Source organism: Phyllobates terribilis, unplaced genomic scaffold (genome assembly GCF_046119375.1).
Source record: "Phyllobates terribilis strain yellow unplaced genomic scaffold, ASM4611937v1 Scaffold_9__5_contigs__length_417890890, whole genome shotgun sequence".
NCBI classification, from domain to species: domain Eukaryota; kingdom Metazoa; phylum Chordata; class Amphibia; order Anura; family Dendrobatidae; genus Phyllobates; species Phyllobates terribilis.
In genome coordinates, this window is record NW_027362769.1 from 314,390,787 (window position 1) to 314,407,127 (window position 16,341).

A 16,341-nucleotide genomic window follows, 5' to 3' on the forward strand; every position below is an offset into this window, starting at 1 on the left:
GGAACGCTCACTGACATTTGCCTATCTGAAAGTCTGATAAACACCGGGAAAATGACTAAGTCCAAAAAAAAATTTTTTTCAACTTTTTTCAATTTTACCCCCGTGGGATATATATTCTACCCACACACATTTTGAACTCTCCTGAACTACCCTCACACATATTATTCCCTCATTTAGTGGATATTTTCACAAAAAAGTGACATTTTCAAAAATCCAAAATATTGGCTGAAAACGACTAAATATCAAGGACTCATTGGGCAAAGCGCTCTGGAACTGAAATCGGAACGCTCACTGACATTTGCCCTATCTGAAAGTCTGATAAACGCCGGAAAAATGGCTAAGTCCAAAAAATAATTTTTTTTAACTTTTTTAAATTTTACCCCCGTGGGATATATATTTTACCCACACACATTTGGAACTCTCCTGGGGTACCCTCACACATATTATTCCCTCATTTAGTGGATATTTTCACAAAAAAGTGAATTTTCCAAAAATCCAGAAAATTGGCTGAAAACGACTAAATGTCAAGGACTCATTGGGCGAATCGCTCTGGAACTGAAATCGGAACGCTCACTGTCATTTGCCCTATCTGAAAGTCTGATAAACGCCGGAAAAATGGCTAAGTCCAAAAAATATTTTTTTTTAACTTTTTTAAATGTTACCCCCGTGGGATATATATTTTACCCACACACATTTGGAACTCTCCTGGGGTACCCTCACACATATTATTCCTTCATTTAGTGGATATTTTCACAAAAAAGTGAATTTTTCAAAAATCCAGAAAATTGGCTGAAAACGACTAAATATCAAGGACTCATTGGGCGAATCGCTCTGGAACTGAAATCGGAACGCTCACTGACATTTGCCCTATCTGAAAGTCCGATAAACGCCGCAAAAATGACTAAGTCCAAAAAAATTTTTTTTTTCAACTTTTTTCAATTTTACCCCCGTGGGATATATATTCTACCCACACACATTTGGAACTCTCGTGGGGTACCCTCACACATATTATTCCCTCATTTAGTGGATATTTTCACAAAAAAGTGACTTTTCCAAAAATCCAGAAAATTGGCTGAAAACGACTAAATATCAAGGACTCATTGGGCGAATCGCTCTATAACTGAAATCGGAACGCTCACTGACATTTGCCCTATCTGAAAGTCTGATAAACGACGGAAAAATGACTAAGTCCAAAAAAAAATATTTTTCAACTTTTTTCAATTTTACCCCTGTGGGATATATATTCAACCCACACACATTTGGAACTCTCCTGGGGTACCCTCACACATATTATTCCCTCATTTAGTGGATATTTTCACAAAAAAGTGAATTTTTCAAAAATCCAGAAAATTGGCTGAAAATGACTAAATATCAAGGGCTCATTAGGCGAATCGCTCTGGAACTGAAATCGGAACGCTCACTGACATTTGCCTATCTGAAAGTCTGATAAACACCGGGAAAATGACTAAGTCCAAAAAAAAAATTTTTTCAACTTTTTTCAGTTTTACCCCCGTGGGATATATATTCTACCCACACACATTTGGAACACTCCTGGGGTACCCTCACACATATTATTCCCTCATTTAGTGGATATTTTCACAAAAAAGTGAAATTTTCAAAAATCCAAAATATTGGCTGAAAACGACTAAATATCAAGGACTCATTGGGCGAATCGTTCTGGAACTGAAATCGGAATGCTCACTGACATTTGCCCTATCTTAAAGTCTGATAAACGCCGGAAAAATGGCTAAGTCCCAAAAAAAAAATTTTTCAACTTTTTCCAATTTTACCCCCGTGGGATATATATTCTACCCACACACATTTGGAACTCTCCTGGGCTAAACTCACACATATTATTCCCTCATTTAGTGGATATTTTCACAAAAAAGTGAAATTTTCAAAAATCCAGCAAATTGGCTGAAACTGACTAAATATCAAGGACTCATTGGGCGAATCGCTCTGGAACTGAAATTGGAACGCTCACTGACATTTGCCCTATCTGAAAGTCTGATAAACGCCGGAAAAATGACTAAGTCCAAAAAAAAAATTTTTTCAACTTTTTTCAATTTTACCCCCGTGGGATATGTATTCTACCCACACACATTTAGAACACTCCTGGGGTACCCTCACACATATTATTCCCTCATTTAGTGGATATTTTCACAAAAAAGTGAAATTTTCAAAAATCCAAAATGTTGGCTGAAAACGACTAAATATCAAGGACTCATTGGGCGAATCGCTCTGGAACTTAAATCGTAACGCTCACTGACATTTGCCCTATCTGAAAGTCTGATAAACGCCGGAAAAATGGCTAAATCCAAAAAATATTTTTTTTTAACTTTTTTAAATTTTACCCCCGTGGGATATATATTTTACCCACACACATTTGGAACTCTCCTGGGGTACCCTCACATATATTATTCCCTCATTTAGTGGATATTTTCACAAAAAAGTGAAATTTTCAAAAATCCAGAATATTGGCTGAAAACGACTAAATATCAAGGACTCATTGGGTGAATCGCTCTGGAACTGAAATCGGAACGCTCACTGACATTTGCCCTATCTGAAAGTCTGATAAACGCCGGAAAAATGACTAAGTCCAAAAAAAAAATTTTTTCAACTTTTTTCAATTTTACCCCCGTGGGATATATATTCCACCCACACACATTTGGAACACTCCTGGGGTACCCTCACACATATTATTCCCTCATTTAGTGGATATTTTCACAAAAAAGTGAAATTTTCAAAAATCCAAAATATTGGCTGAAAACGACTAAATATCAACGACTCATTGGGCGAATCGCTCTGGAACTGAAATCCTAACGCTCACTGACATTTGCCCTATCTGAAAGTCTGATAAACGCCGGAAAAATGGCTAAGTCCAAAAAATAATTTTTTTCAACTTTTTTAAATTTTACCCCCGTGGGATATATATTTTACCCACACACATTTGGAACTCTCCTGGGGTACCCTCACACATATTATTCCCTCATTTAGTGGATATTTTCACAAAAAAGTGAAATTTTCAAAAATCCAAAATATTGGCTGAAAACGACTAAATATCAAGGACTCATTGGGCAAATCGCTCTGAAACTGAAATCGGAATGCTCACTGACATTTGCCCTATCTGAAAGTCTGATAAACGCCGGAAAAATGGCTAAGTCCAAAAAAATTTTTTTTTTAACTTTTTTAAATGTTACCCCCGTGGGATATATATTTTACCCACACACATTTGGAACTCTCCTGGGGTACCCTCACACATATTATTCCCTCATATAGTGGATATTTTCACAAAAAAGTGAATTTTCCAAAAATCCAGAAAATTGGCTGAAAACGACTAAATATCAAGGACTCATTGGGCGAATCGCTCTGGAACTGAAATCGGAACGCTCACTGACATTTGCCCTATCTGAAAGTCCGATAAACGCCGCAAAAATGACTAAGTCCAAAAAAAAATGTTTTTCAACTTTTTTCAATTTTACCCCTGTGGGATATATATTCAACCCACACACATTTGGAACTCTCCTGGGGTACCCTCACACATATTATTCCCTCATTTAGTGGATATTTTCACAAAAAAGTGAAATTTTCAAAAATCCAAAATATTGGCTGAAAACGACTAAATATCAAGGACTCATTGGGCAAATCGCTCTGGAACTGAAATCGGAATGCTCATTGACATTTGCCCTATCTGAAAGTCTGATGAACGCCGGAAAAATGGCTAAGTCCAAAAAAATTTTTTTTTTAACTTTTTTAAATGTTACCCCCGTGGGATATATATTTTACCCACACACATTTGGAACTCTCCTGGGGTACCCTCACACATATTATTTCCCTCATTTAGTGGATATTTTCACAAAAAAGTGAAATTTTCAAAAATCCAGAAAATTGGCTGAAAATGACTAAATATCAAGGACTCATTGGGCGAATCGCTCTGGAACTGAAATCGGAATGCTCACTGACATTTGCCCTATCTGAAAGTCCGATAAACGCCGCAAAAATGACTAAGTCCAAAAAAAAATGTTTTTCAACTTTTTTCAATTTTACCCCTGTGGGATATATATTCAACCCACACACATTTGGAACTCTCCTGGGGTACCCTCACACATATTATTCCCTCATTTAGTGGATATTTTCACAAAAAAGTGAAATTTTCAAAAATCCAAAATATTGGCTGAAAACGACTAAATGTCAAGGACTCATTGGGCGAATCGCTCTGGAACTGAAATCGGAACGCTCACTGTCATTTGCCCTATCTGAAAGTCTGATAAACGGCATAAAAATTACTAAGTCGAAAAAAATTTTTTTTTCAACTTTTTTCAATTTTACCCCCGTGGGATATATATTTTACCCACACACATTTGGAACTCTCCTGGGGTACCCTCACACATATTATTCCCTCATTTAGTGGATATTTTCACAAAAAAGTGAATTTTTCAAAAATCCAGAAAATTGGCTGAAAATGACTAAATATCAAGGACTCATTAGGCGAATCGCTCTGGAACTGAAATCGGAACGCTCACTGACATTTGCCTATCTGAAAGTCTGATAAACACCGGGAAAATGACTAAGTCCAAAAAAAAATTTTTTTCAACTTTTTTCAATTTTACCCCCGTGGGATATATATTCTACCCACACACATTTTGAACTCTCCTGAACTACCCTCACACATATTATTCCCTCATTTAGTGGATATTTTCACAAAAAAGTGACATTTTCAAAAATCCAAAATATTGGCTGAAAACGACTAAATATCAAGGACTCATTGGGCAAAGCGCTCTGGAACTGAAATCGGAACGCTCACTGACATTTGCCCTATCTGAAAGTCTGATAAACGCCGGAAAAATGGCTAAGTCCAAAAAATAATTTTTTTTAACTTTTTTAAATTTTACCCCCGTGGGATATATATTTTACCCACACACATTTGGAACTCTCCTGGGGTACCCTCACACATATTATTCCCTCATTTAGTGGATATTTTCACAAAAAAGTGAATTTTCCAAAAATCCAGAAAATTGGCTGAAAACGACTAAATGTCAAGGACTCATTGGGCGAATCGCTCTGGAACTGAAATCGGAACGCTCACTGTCATTTGCCCTATCTGAAAGTCTGATAAACACCGGAAAAATGACTAAGTCCAAAAAAATTTTTTTTTCAACTTTTTTCAATTTTACCCCCGTGGGATATATATTTTACCCACACACATTTGGAACTCTCCTGGGGTACCCTCACACATATTATTCCCTCATTTAGTGGATATTTTCACAAAAAAGTGACATTTTCAAAAATCCAAAATATTGGCTGAAAACGACTAAATATCAAGGACTCATTGGGCAAATCGCTCTGGAACTGAAATCGGAACGCTCACTGACATTTGCCCTATCTGAAAGTCTGATAAACACCGGAAAAATGACTAAGTCCAAAAAAAAAATTTTTTCAACTTTTTTCAATTTTACCCCCGTGGGATATGTATTCTACCCACACACATTTGGAACACTCCTGGGGTACCCTCACACATATTATTCCCTCATTTAGTGGATATTTTAACAAAAAAGTGAATTTTTCAAAAATCCAGAAAATTGGCTGAAAACGACTAAATATCAAGGATTCATTGGGCGAATCGCTCTGGAACTGAAATCGGAACGCTCACTAACATTTGCCCTATCTGAAAGTCTGATAAACGACGGAAAAATGACTAAGTCCAAAAAAAAATATTTTTCAACTTTTTTCAATTTTACCCCTGTGGGATATATATTCAACCCACACACATTTGGAAATCTCCTGGGGTACCCTCACACATATTATTCCCTCATTTAGTGGATATTTTCACAAAAAAGTGAAATTTTCAAAAATCCAAAATATTGGCTGAAAACGACTAAATATCAAGGACTCATTGGGCGAATCGCTCTGGAACTGAAATCGGAACGCTCACTGACATTTGCCCTATCTGAAAGTCTGATAAACGCCAGAAAAATTACTAAGTCCAAAAAAATTTTTTTTTCAACTTTTTTCAATTTTACCCCCGTGGGATATATATTTTACCCACACACATTTGGAACTCTCGTGGGGTACCCTCACACATATTATTCCCTCATTTAGTGGATATTTTCACAAAAAAGTGAATTTTTCAAAAATCCAGAAAATTGGCTGAAAATGACTAAATATCAAGGACTCATTAGGCGAATCGCTCTGGAACTGAAATCGGAACGCTCACTGACATTTGCCTATCTGAAAGTCTGATAAACACCGGGAAAATGACTAAGTCCAAAAAAAAATTTTTTTCAACTTTTTTCAATTTTACCCCCGTGGGATATATATTCTACCCACACACATTTTGAACTCTCCTGAACTACCCTCACACATATTATTCCCTCATTTAGTGGATATTTTCACAAAAAAGTGAAATTTTCAAAAATCCAAAATATTGGCTGAAAACGACTAAATATCAAGGACTCATTGGGCAAATCGCTCTGGAACTGAAATCGGAACGCTCACTGACATTTGCCCTATCTGAAAGTCTGATAAACGCCGGAAAAATGGCTAAGTCCAAAAAATATTTTTTTTTAACTTTTTTAAATGTTACCCCCGTGGGATATATATTTTACCCACACACATTTGGAACTCTCCTGGGGTACCCTCACACATATTATTCCTTCATTTAGTGGATATTTTCACAAAAAAGTGAATTTTTCAAAAATCCAGAAAATTGGCTGAAAACGACTAAATATCAAGGACTCATTGGGCGAATCGCTCTGGAACTGAAATCGGAACGCTCACTGACATTTGCCCTATCTGAAAGTCCGATAAACGCCGCAAAAATGACTAAGTCCAAAAAAATTTTTTTTTTCAACTTTTTTCAATTTTACCCCCGTGGGATATATATTCTACCCACACACATTTGGAACTCTCGTGGGGTACCCTCACACATATTATTCCCTCATTTAGTGGATATTTTCACAAAAAAGTGACTTTTCCAAAAATCCAGAAAATTGGCTGAAAACGACTAAATATCAAGGACTCATTGGGCGAATCGCTCTATAACTGAAATCGGAACGCTCACTGACATTTGCCCTATCTGAAAGTCTGATAAACGACGGAAAAAGGACTAAGTCCAAAAAAAAATATTTTTCAACTTTTTTCAATTTTACCCCTGTGGGATATATATTCAACCCACACACATTTGGAACTCTCCTGGGGTACCCTCACACATATTATTCCCTCATTTAGTGGATATTTTCACAAAAAAGTGAATTTTTCAAAAATCCAGAAAATTGGCTGAAAATGACTAAATATCAAGGACTCATTAGGCGAATCGCTCTGGAACTGAAATCGGAACGCTCACTGACATTTGCCTATCTGAAAGTCTGATAAACACCGGGAAAATGACTAAGTCCAAAAAAAAATTTTTTTCAACTTTTTTCAATTTTACCCCCGTGGGATATATATTCTACCCACACACATTTTGAACTCTCCTGAACTACCCTCACACATATTATTCCCTCATTTAGTGGATATTTTCACAAAAAAGTGACATTTTCAAAAATCCAAAATATTGGCTGAAAACGACTAAATATCAAGGACTCATTGGGCAAAGCGCTCTGGAACTGAAATCGGAACGCTCACTGACATTTGCCCTATCTGAAAGTCTGATAAACGCCGGAAAAATGGCTAAGTCCAAAAAATAATTTTTTTTAACTTTTTTAAATTTTACCCCCGTGGGATATATATTTTACCCACACACATTTGGAACTCTCCTGGGGTACCCTCACACATATTATTCCCTCATTTAGTGGATATTTTCACAAAAAAGTGAATTTTCCAAAAATCCAGAAAATTGGCTGAAAACGACTAAATGTCAAGGACTCATTGGGCGAATCGCTCTGGAACTGAAATCGGAACGCTCACTGTCATTTGCCCTATCTGAAAGTCTGATAAACACCGGAAAAATGACTAAGTCCAAAAAAATTTTTTTTTCAACTTTTTTCAATTTTACCCCCGTGGGATATATATTTTACCCACACACATTTGGAACTCTCCTGGGGTACCCTCACACATATTATTCCCTCATTTAGTGGATATTTTCACAAAAAAGTGACATTTTCAAAAATCCAAAATATTGGCTGAAAACGACTAAATATCAAGGACTCATTGGGCAAATCGCTCTGGAACTGAAATCGGAACGCTCACTGACATTTGCCCTATCTGAAAGTCTGATAAACACCGGAAAAATGACTAAGTCCAAAAAAAAAATTTTTTCAACTTTTTTCAATTTTACCCCCGTGGGATATGTATTCTACCCACACACATTTGGAACACTCCTGGGGTACCCTCACACATATTATTCCCTCATTTAGTGGATATTTTAACAAAAAAGTGAATTTTTCAAAAATCCAGAAAATTGGCTGAAAACGACTAAATATCAAGGATTCATTGGGCGAATCGCTCTGGAACTGAAATCGGAACGCTCACTAACATTTGCCCTATCTGAAAGTCTGATAAACGACGGAAAAATGACTAAGTCCAAAAAAAAATATTTTTCAACTTTTTTCAATTTTACCCCTGTGGGATATATATTCAACCCACACACATTTGGAAATCTCCTGGGGTACCCTCACACATATTATTCCCTCATTTAGTGGATATTTTCACAAAAAAGTGAAATTTTCAAAAATCCAAAATATTGGCTGAAAACGACTAAATATCAAGGACTCATTGGGCGAATCGCTCTGGAACTGAAATCGGAACGCTCACTGACATTTGCCCTATCTGAAAGTCTGATAAACGCCAGAAAAATTACTAAGTCCAAAAAAATTTTTTTTTCAACTTTTTTCAATTTTACCCCCGTGGGATATATATTTTACCCACACACATTTGGAACTCTCGTGGGGTACCCTCACACATATTATTCCCTCATTTAGTGGATATTTTCACAAAAAAGTGAATTTTTCAAAAATCCAGAAAATTGGCTGAAAATGACTAAATATCAAGGACTCATTAGGCGAATCGCTCTGGAACTGAAATCGGAACGCTCACTGACATTTGCCTATCTGAAAGTCTGATAAACACCGGGAAAATGACTAAGTCCAAAAAAAAATTTTTTTCAACTTTTTTCAATTTTACCCCCGTGGGATATATATTCTACCCACACACATTTTGAACTCTCCTGAACTACCCTCACACATATTATTCCCTCATTTAGTGGATATTTTCACAAAAAAGTGAAATTTTCAAAAATCCAAAATATTGGCTGAAAACGACTAAATATCAAGGACTCATTGGGCAAATCGCTCTGGAACTGAAATCGGAACGCTCACTGACATTTGCCCTATCTGAAAGTCTGATAAACGCCGGAAAAATGGCTAAGTCCAAAAAATATTTTTTTTTAACTTTTTTAAATGTTACCCCCGTGGGATATATATTTTACCCACACACATTTGGAACTCTCCTGGGGTACCCTCACACATATTATTCCTTCATTTAGTGGATATTTTCACAAAAAAGTGAATTTTTCAAAAATCCAGAAAATTGGCTGAAAACGACTAAATATCAAGGACTCATTGGGCGAATCGCTCTGGAACTGAAATCGGAACGCTCACTGACATTTGCCCTATCTGAAAGTCCGATAAACGCCGCAAAAATGACTAAGTCCAAAAAAATTTTTTTTTTCAACTTTTTTCAATTTTACCCCCGTGGGATATATATTCTACCCACACACATTTGGAACTCTCGTGGGGTACCCTCACACATATTATTCCCTCATTTAGTGGATATTTTCACAAAAAAGTGACTTTTCCAAAAATCCAGAAAATTGGCTGAAAACGACTAAATATCAAGGACTCATTGGGCGAATCGCTCTATAACTGAAATCGGAACGCTCACTGACATTTGCCCTATCTGAAAGTCTGATAAACGACGGAAAAAGGACTAAGTCCAAAAAAAAATATTTTTCAACTTTTTTCAATTTTACCCCTGTGGGATATATATTCAACCCACACACATTTGGAACTCTCCTGGGGTACCCTCACACATATTATTCCCTCATTTAGTGGATATTTTCACAAAAAAGTGAATTTTTCAAAAATCCAGAAAATTGGCTGAAAATGACTAAATATCAAGGGCTCATTAGGCGAATCGCTCTGGAACTGAAATCGGAACGCTCACTGACATTTGCCTATCTGAAAGTCTGATAAACACCGGGAAAATGACTAAGTCCAAAAAAAAAATTTTTTCAACTTTTTTCAGTTTTACCCCCGTGGGATATATATTCTACCCACACACATTTGGAACACTCCTGGGGTACCCTCACACATATTATTCCCTCATTTAGTGGATATTTTCACAAAAAAGTGAAATTTTCAAAAATCCAAAATATTGGCTGAAAACGACTAAATATCAAGGACTCATTGGGCGAATCGTTCTGGAACTGAAATCGGAACGCTCACTGACATTTGCCCTATCTTAAAGTCTGATAAACGCCGGAAAAATGGCTAAGTCCCAAAAAAAAAATTTTTCAACTTTTTCCAATTTTACCCCCGTGGGATATATATTCTACCCACACACATTTGGAACTCTCCTGGGCTAAACTCACTCATATTATTCCCTCATTTAGTGGATATTTTCACAAAAAAGTGAAATTTTCAAAAATCCAGCAAATTGGCTGAAACTGACTAAATATCAAGGACTCATTGGGCGAATCGCTCTGGAACTGAAATCGGAACGCTCACTGACATTTGCCCTATCTGAAAGTCTGATAAACGCTGGAAAAAAGACTAAGTCCAAAAAAAAATATTTTTCAACTTTTTTCAATTTTACCCCTGTGGGATATATATTCAACCCACACACATTTGGAGCTCTCCTGGGGTACCCTCACACATATTATTCCCTCATTTAGTGGATATTTTCACGAAAAAGTGAAATTTTCAAAAATCCAAAATATTGGCTGAAAATGACTAAATGTCAAGGACTCATTGGGCGAATCGCTCTGGAACTGAAATCAGAATGCTCACTGACATTTGCCCTATCTGAAAGTCTGATAAACGCCAGAAAAATTACTAAGTCCAAAAAAATTTTTTTTTCAACTTTTTTCAATTTTACCCCCGTGGGATATATATTTTACCCACACACATTTGGAACTCTCGTGGGGTACCCTCACACATATTATTCCCTCATTTAGTGGATATTTTCACAAAAAAGTGAATTTTTCAAAAATCCAAAATATTGGCTGAAAACGACTAAATATCAAGGACTCATTGGGCGAATCGCTCTGGAACTGAAATCGGAACGCTCACTGACATTTGCCCTATCTGAAAGTCTGATAGACGCCGGAAAAATGACTAAGTCCAAAAAAAAATTTTTTCAACTTTTTTCTATTTTACACCCGTGGGATAAATATTCTATCCACACACATTTGGAACTCTCCTGGGGTACCCTCACACATATTATTCCCTCATTTAGTGGATATTTTCACAAAAAAAAGAAATTTTCAAAAATCCAGAAAATTGGCTGAAAACAACTAAATATCAAGGACTCATTGGGCGAATCGCTCTGGAACTGAAATCGAAACGCTCACTGACATTTGCCCTATCTGATAGTCTGATAAACGCCGGAAAAATGTCTAAGTCGAAAAAATTTTTTTTTTCAACTTTTTTCAATTTTACCCTCGTGGGATATATATTCTACCCACACACATTTGGAACTCTCCTGGGGTACCCTCACACATATTATTCCCTCATTTAGTGGATATTTTCACAAAAAAGTGAAATTTTCAAAAATCCAGAAAATTGGCTGAAAACGACTAAATATCAAGGACTCATTGGGCGAATCGTTCTGGAACTGAAATCGGAACGCTCACTGACATTTGCCCTATCTTAACCACTTCGCGCCAGAGCCTGTTTTTGCCTTCGTGACCGGGCCAATTTTTTCAATTCTGACCACTGTCAGTTTATAAAGTAATTACTCTGGAACGCTTCAACGTATTCCCCTGATTCTGAGAATGTTTTTTCATTACATATTGTACTTCATGATAGTGGTAAAATTTCTTCGATATAACTTGCGTTTATTTGTGAAAAAAATCAGAAATTTGGTGAAAATTTTGAAAATTTTGCAATTTTCAAACTTTGAATTATCATGCCTTTAAATCAGAGAGATATGTCACACAAAATAGTTAATAAATAACATTTCCCACATGTCTACTTTACATCAGCACAATTTTGGAACCAAAATTTTTTTTTGTTAGGGAGCTATAAGGGTTAAAAGTTGACCAGCGATTTCTCATTTTTCCAACAAAATTTACAAAAACATTTTTTTAGGGACCACATCATATTTGAAGTCAATTTGAGGGGTCTTTATGACAGAAAATACCCAAAAGTGACACCATTCTAAAAACTGCACCCCTCAAGGTGCTCAAAACCACATTCAAGAACTTTATTAACCCTTCAGGTGCTTCACAGGAATTTTTGGAATGTGGAAGAAAAAAATTAACATTTAACTTTTTTCACAAAAATGTTATTTTAGACGAAATTTTTTTTATTTTCACAGGGGTAACAGGAAAAAATGGACCCCAAATTTTTTTGTGCAATTTCTCTTGAGCGTGCTGATACCCCATATGTGAGGGAAAACCACTGTTTGGGCTCACTGCAGGGTTCGGAAGGGAAGGAGCGCCATTAGACTTTTTGAATGTAAAATTTGTCTGAATAATTAGCAGACGCCATGTTGCGTTTGGAGAGCTCCTGATGTGCCTAAACAGTGGAAACCCCCCACAAGTGACACCATTTTGGAAACTAGACCCCTTAGGGAACTTATCTAGATGTGTGGTGAGCACCTTGAACCCCAAGGTGCTTCACAGAAGTTTATAATATTGAGCTGTAAAAATAAAATTTTCACATTTTTCCCACAAAACCGTTTTTCATCCCTTAATTTTGCATTATCATAAGGGTAATAGGATAAATTGCACCATGAAATTTGTTGTGCAATTTCTCCTGAACACGCCGATACCCCATATGTGGAGGCAATTTACTGTTTGGGCACATGGCAGGGTTTGAAAGGGAAGGAGCGCCATTTGACTTTTTGAATGTAAAATTTGTCTGAATAATTAGCAGACGCCATGTTGCGTTTGGAGAGCTCCTGATGTGCCTAAACAGTGGAAATCCCCCACAAGTGACACCATTTTGGAAACTAGACCCCTTAGGGAACTTATCTAGATGTGTGGTGAGCACCTTGAACCCCAAGGTGCTTCACAGAAGTTTATAATATTGAGCTGTAAAAATAAAATTTTCACATTTTTCCCACAAAACCGTTTTTCATCCCTTAATTTTGCATTATCATAAGGGTAATAGGATAAATTGCACCATGAAATTTGTTGTGCAATTTCTCCTGAACACGCCGATACCCCATATGTGGAGGCAATTTACTGTTTGGGCACATGGCAGGGTTTGAAATGGAAGGAGCGCCATTTGACTTTTTGAATGTAAAATTTGTCGGAATAATTAGCAGACGCCATGTTGCGTTTGGAGAGCTCCTGATGTGCCTAAACAGTGGAAACCCCCCACAAGTGACACCATTTTGGAAACTAGACCCCTTAGGGAACTTATCTAGATGTGTGGTGAGCACCTTGAACCCCAAGGTGCTTCACAGAAGTTTATAATATTGAGCTGTAAAAATAAAATTTTCACATTTTTCCCACAAAACCGTTTTTCATCCCTTAATTTTGCATTATCATAAGGGTAATAGGATAAATTGCACCATGAAATTTGTTGTGAAATTTCTCCTGAACATGCTGATACCCCATATGTGGAGGCAAATTACTGTTTGGGCGCATGGCAGGGTTTGAAAGGGAAGGAGCGCCATTTGACTTTTTGAATGTAAAATTTGTTTGAATAATTAGCAGACGCCATGTCGCATTTGGGGAGCCCCTAATGTGCCTAAACAGTGGAAATCCCCCACAAGTGCCACCATTTTGGAAACTAGACCCCTTAGGGAACTTATCTAGATGTGTGGTGAGCACCTTGAACCCCAAGGTGCTTCACAGAAGTTTATAATATTGAGCTGTAAAAATAAAATTTTCACATTTTTCCCACAAAACCGTTTTTCATCCCTTAATTTTGCATTATCATAAGGGTAATAGGATAAATTGCACCATGAAATTTGTTGTGCAATTTCTCCTGAACACGCCGATACCCCATATGTGGAGGCAATTTACTGTTTGGGCACATGGCAGGGTTTGAAATGGAAGGAGCGCCATTTGACTTTTTGAATGTAAAATTTGTCGGAATAATTAGCAGACGCCATGTTGCGTTTGGAGAGCTCCTGATGTGCCTAAACAGTGGAAACCCCCCACAAGTGACACCATTTTGGAAACTAGACCCCTTAGGCAACTTATCTAGATGTGTGGTGAGCACCTTGAACCCCAAGGTGCTTCACAGAAGTTTATAATATTGAGCTGTAAAAATAAAATTTTCACATTTTTCCCACAAAACCGTTTTTCATCCCTTAATTTTGCATTATCATAAGGGTAATAGGATAAATTGCACCATGAAATTTGTTGTGAAATTTCTCCTGAACACGCTGATACCCCATATGTGGAGGCAAATTACTGTTTGGGCGCATGGCAGGGTTTGAAAGGGAAGGAGCGCCATTTGACTTTTTGAATGTAAAATTTGTTTGAATAATTAGCAGACGCCATGTCGCATTTGGGGAGCCCCTAATGTGCCTAAACAGTGGAAACCCCCCACAAGTGCCACCATTTTGGAAACTAGACCCCTTAGGGAACTTATCTAGATGTGTGGTGAGCACCTTGCACCCCCAGCTGCTTCACAGAAGTTTATAATATTGAGCCGTAAAAATAAAATTTTCACATTTTTCCCATAAAAAATGTTTTTCATTCCCTAATTTTGCATTATCATAAGGGTAACAGGATAAATTGCACCATGAAATTTGTTGTGCAATTTCTCCTGAGTACGCCGATACCCCATATGTGGGGGAAAACCACTGCTTTGGTGTACGGCAGGGTTCGGAAGAGAAAGGAGCGCTATGTTGGCTGGGATAGGCAGCAGACACCATGTCACATTTGAAGAGTCGCTGACATGCCAAAACAGCAGAAACCCCCACAAGTGACCCCATTTTGTAAACTACACCTCTCAAGGAATTCATCTAGGGAAGTAGTGAGTATTTTTTAATTTTTAAATTTATACCATTGGGCAGTGAAAAAAGCATAATTATATTTTTACCACAAAAAAATGTTTTACCCTCAGATTTTACATTTTCACACAGGGCAATGGGTAAAAATGGTGCCAAAATGTGTCACACAATTTCTTCTAAAAGTGGCAATACCCCATATGTGTCTGTATCGTACCGCTCAGCCGTACGGCGAGATCTGGGGGGGACGGAGCGCTATTTGACAATTGGAGAACAAATTATTGTAGAATAGGCATTTGGATTTGGGAGAACAAAATTTTCTGAATTTCTTTAGGGGGGCAAGGGTCATTTTGCTTTTCCAGAGCCTTTCTGCTACCAGTAACTTGGAAGTCCCTTATATTTTTAACAGATGACGGACCTGAGTGGGGACTAGCTTTTTTTGAGGACTGAGTTGAAGCTTTTATTGGGAACATTTTACGTAACATTTATCCGGCGCTCTAGGCTGAGCACTTACATTGGGGTTTCCATCTAAATTTCCAAGTGATGTAATTCAGATGAAACCCCTGCAGGATCCATTCACTATAATGAGGCAGCAGAGTTACTCTGGACTCCGTCTGGCCTCTGTTTAGCGGTGTCCTTTTTTTCAGAAGTGCACAAAACTGTGGCCAACCGCACTTTTATGCACGCCTAAAACAAATGACACCGTGGGATCCCAGGCTAGACGGCGTCCACAGTGGCCTATATCTGCCTCATTACAGGGAATCTTCCATCATGGGTTCCAGCTGAATCACGTATTTCAGAGATTTACACGGAAACTCTGGTGTAAGTGCTCAGCGCAGAGCACAGGATAAATGTGAGCAGAGCCTTACTGGGATCTTTGGGAGACATAATAAACAAATCAGTAGCAGGTGAAGAATTGGTTTTATTTATTTTTTACGCCGTTCCTCGTGCGGTATAAGTGATGAGATTACTTTATTCTTTGGGTCGGTGCGATTACAGAGATACCAGATTTATATCGGGTTTTTATGACTGACAGCTGTCACACACTAAAATACGCTTTTTTTGCAAAATCTAGTTTTTGCATCACCATATTTTGAGAGCTATAATTTTTCCATATTTTGGCTGACAGAGTCATGTGATGGCTTGTTTTTTGCGGGACGAGTTGACATTTTTATTGGTACCATTTTTGGGAACGTGACATTTTTTGAT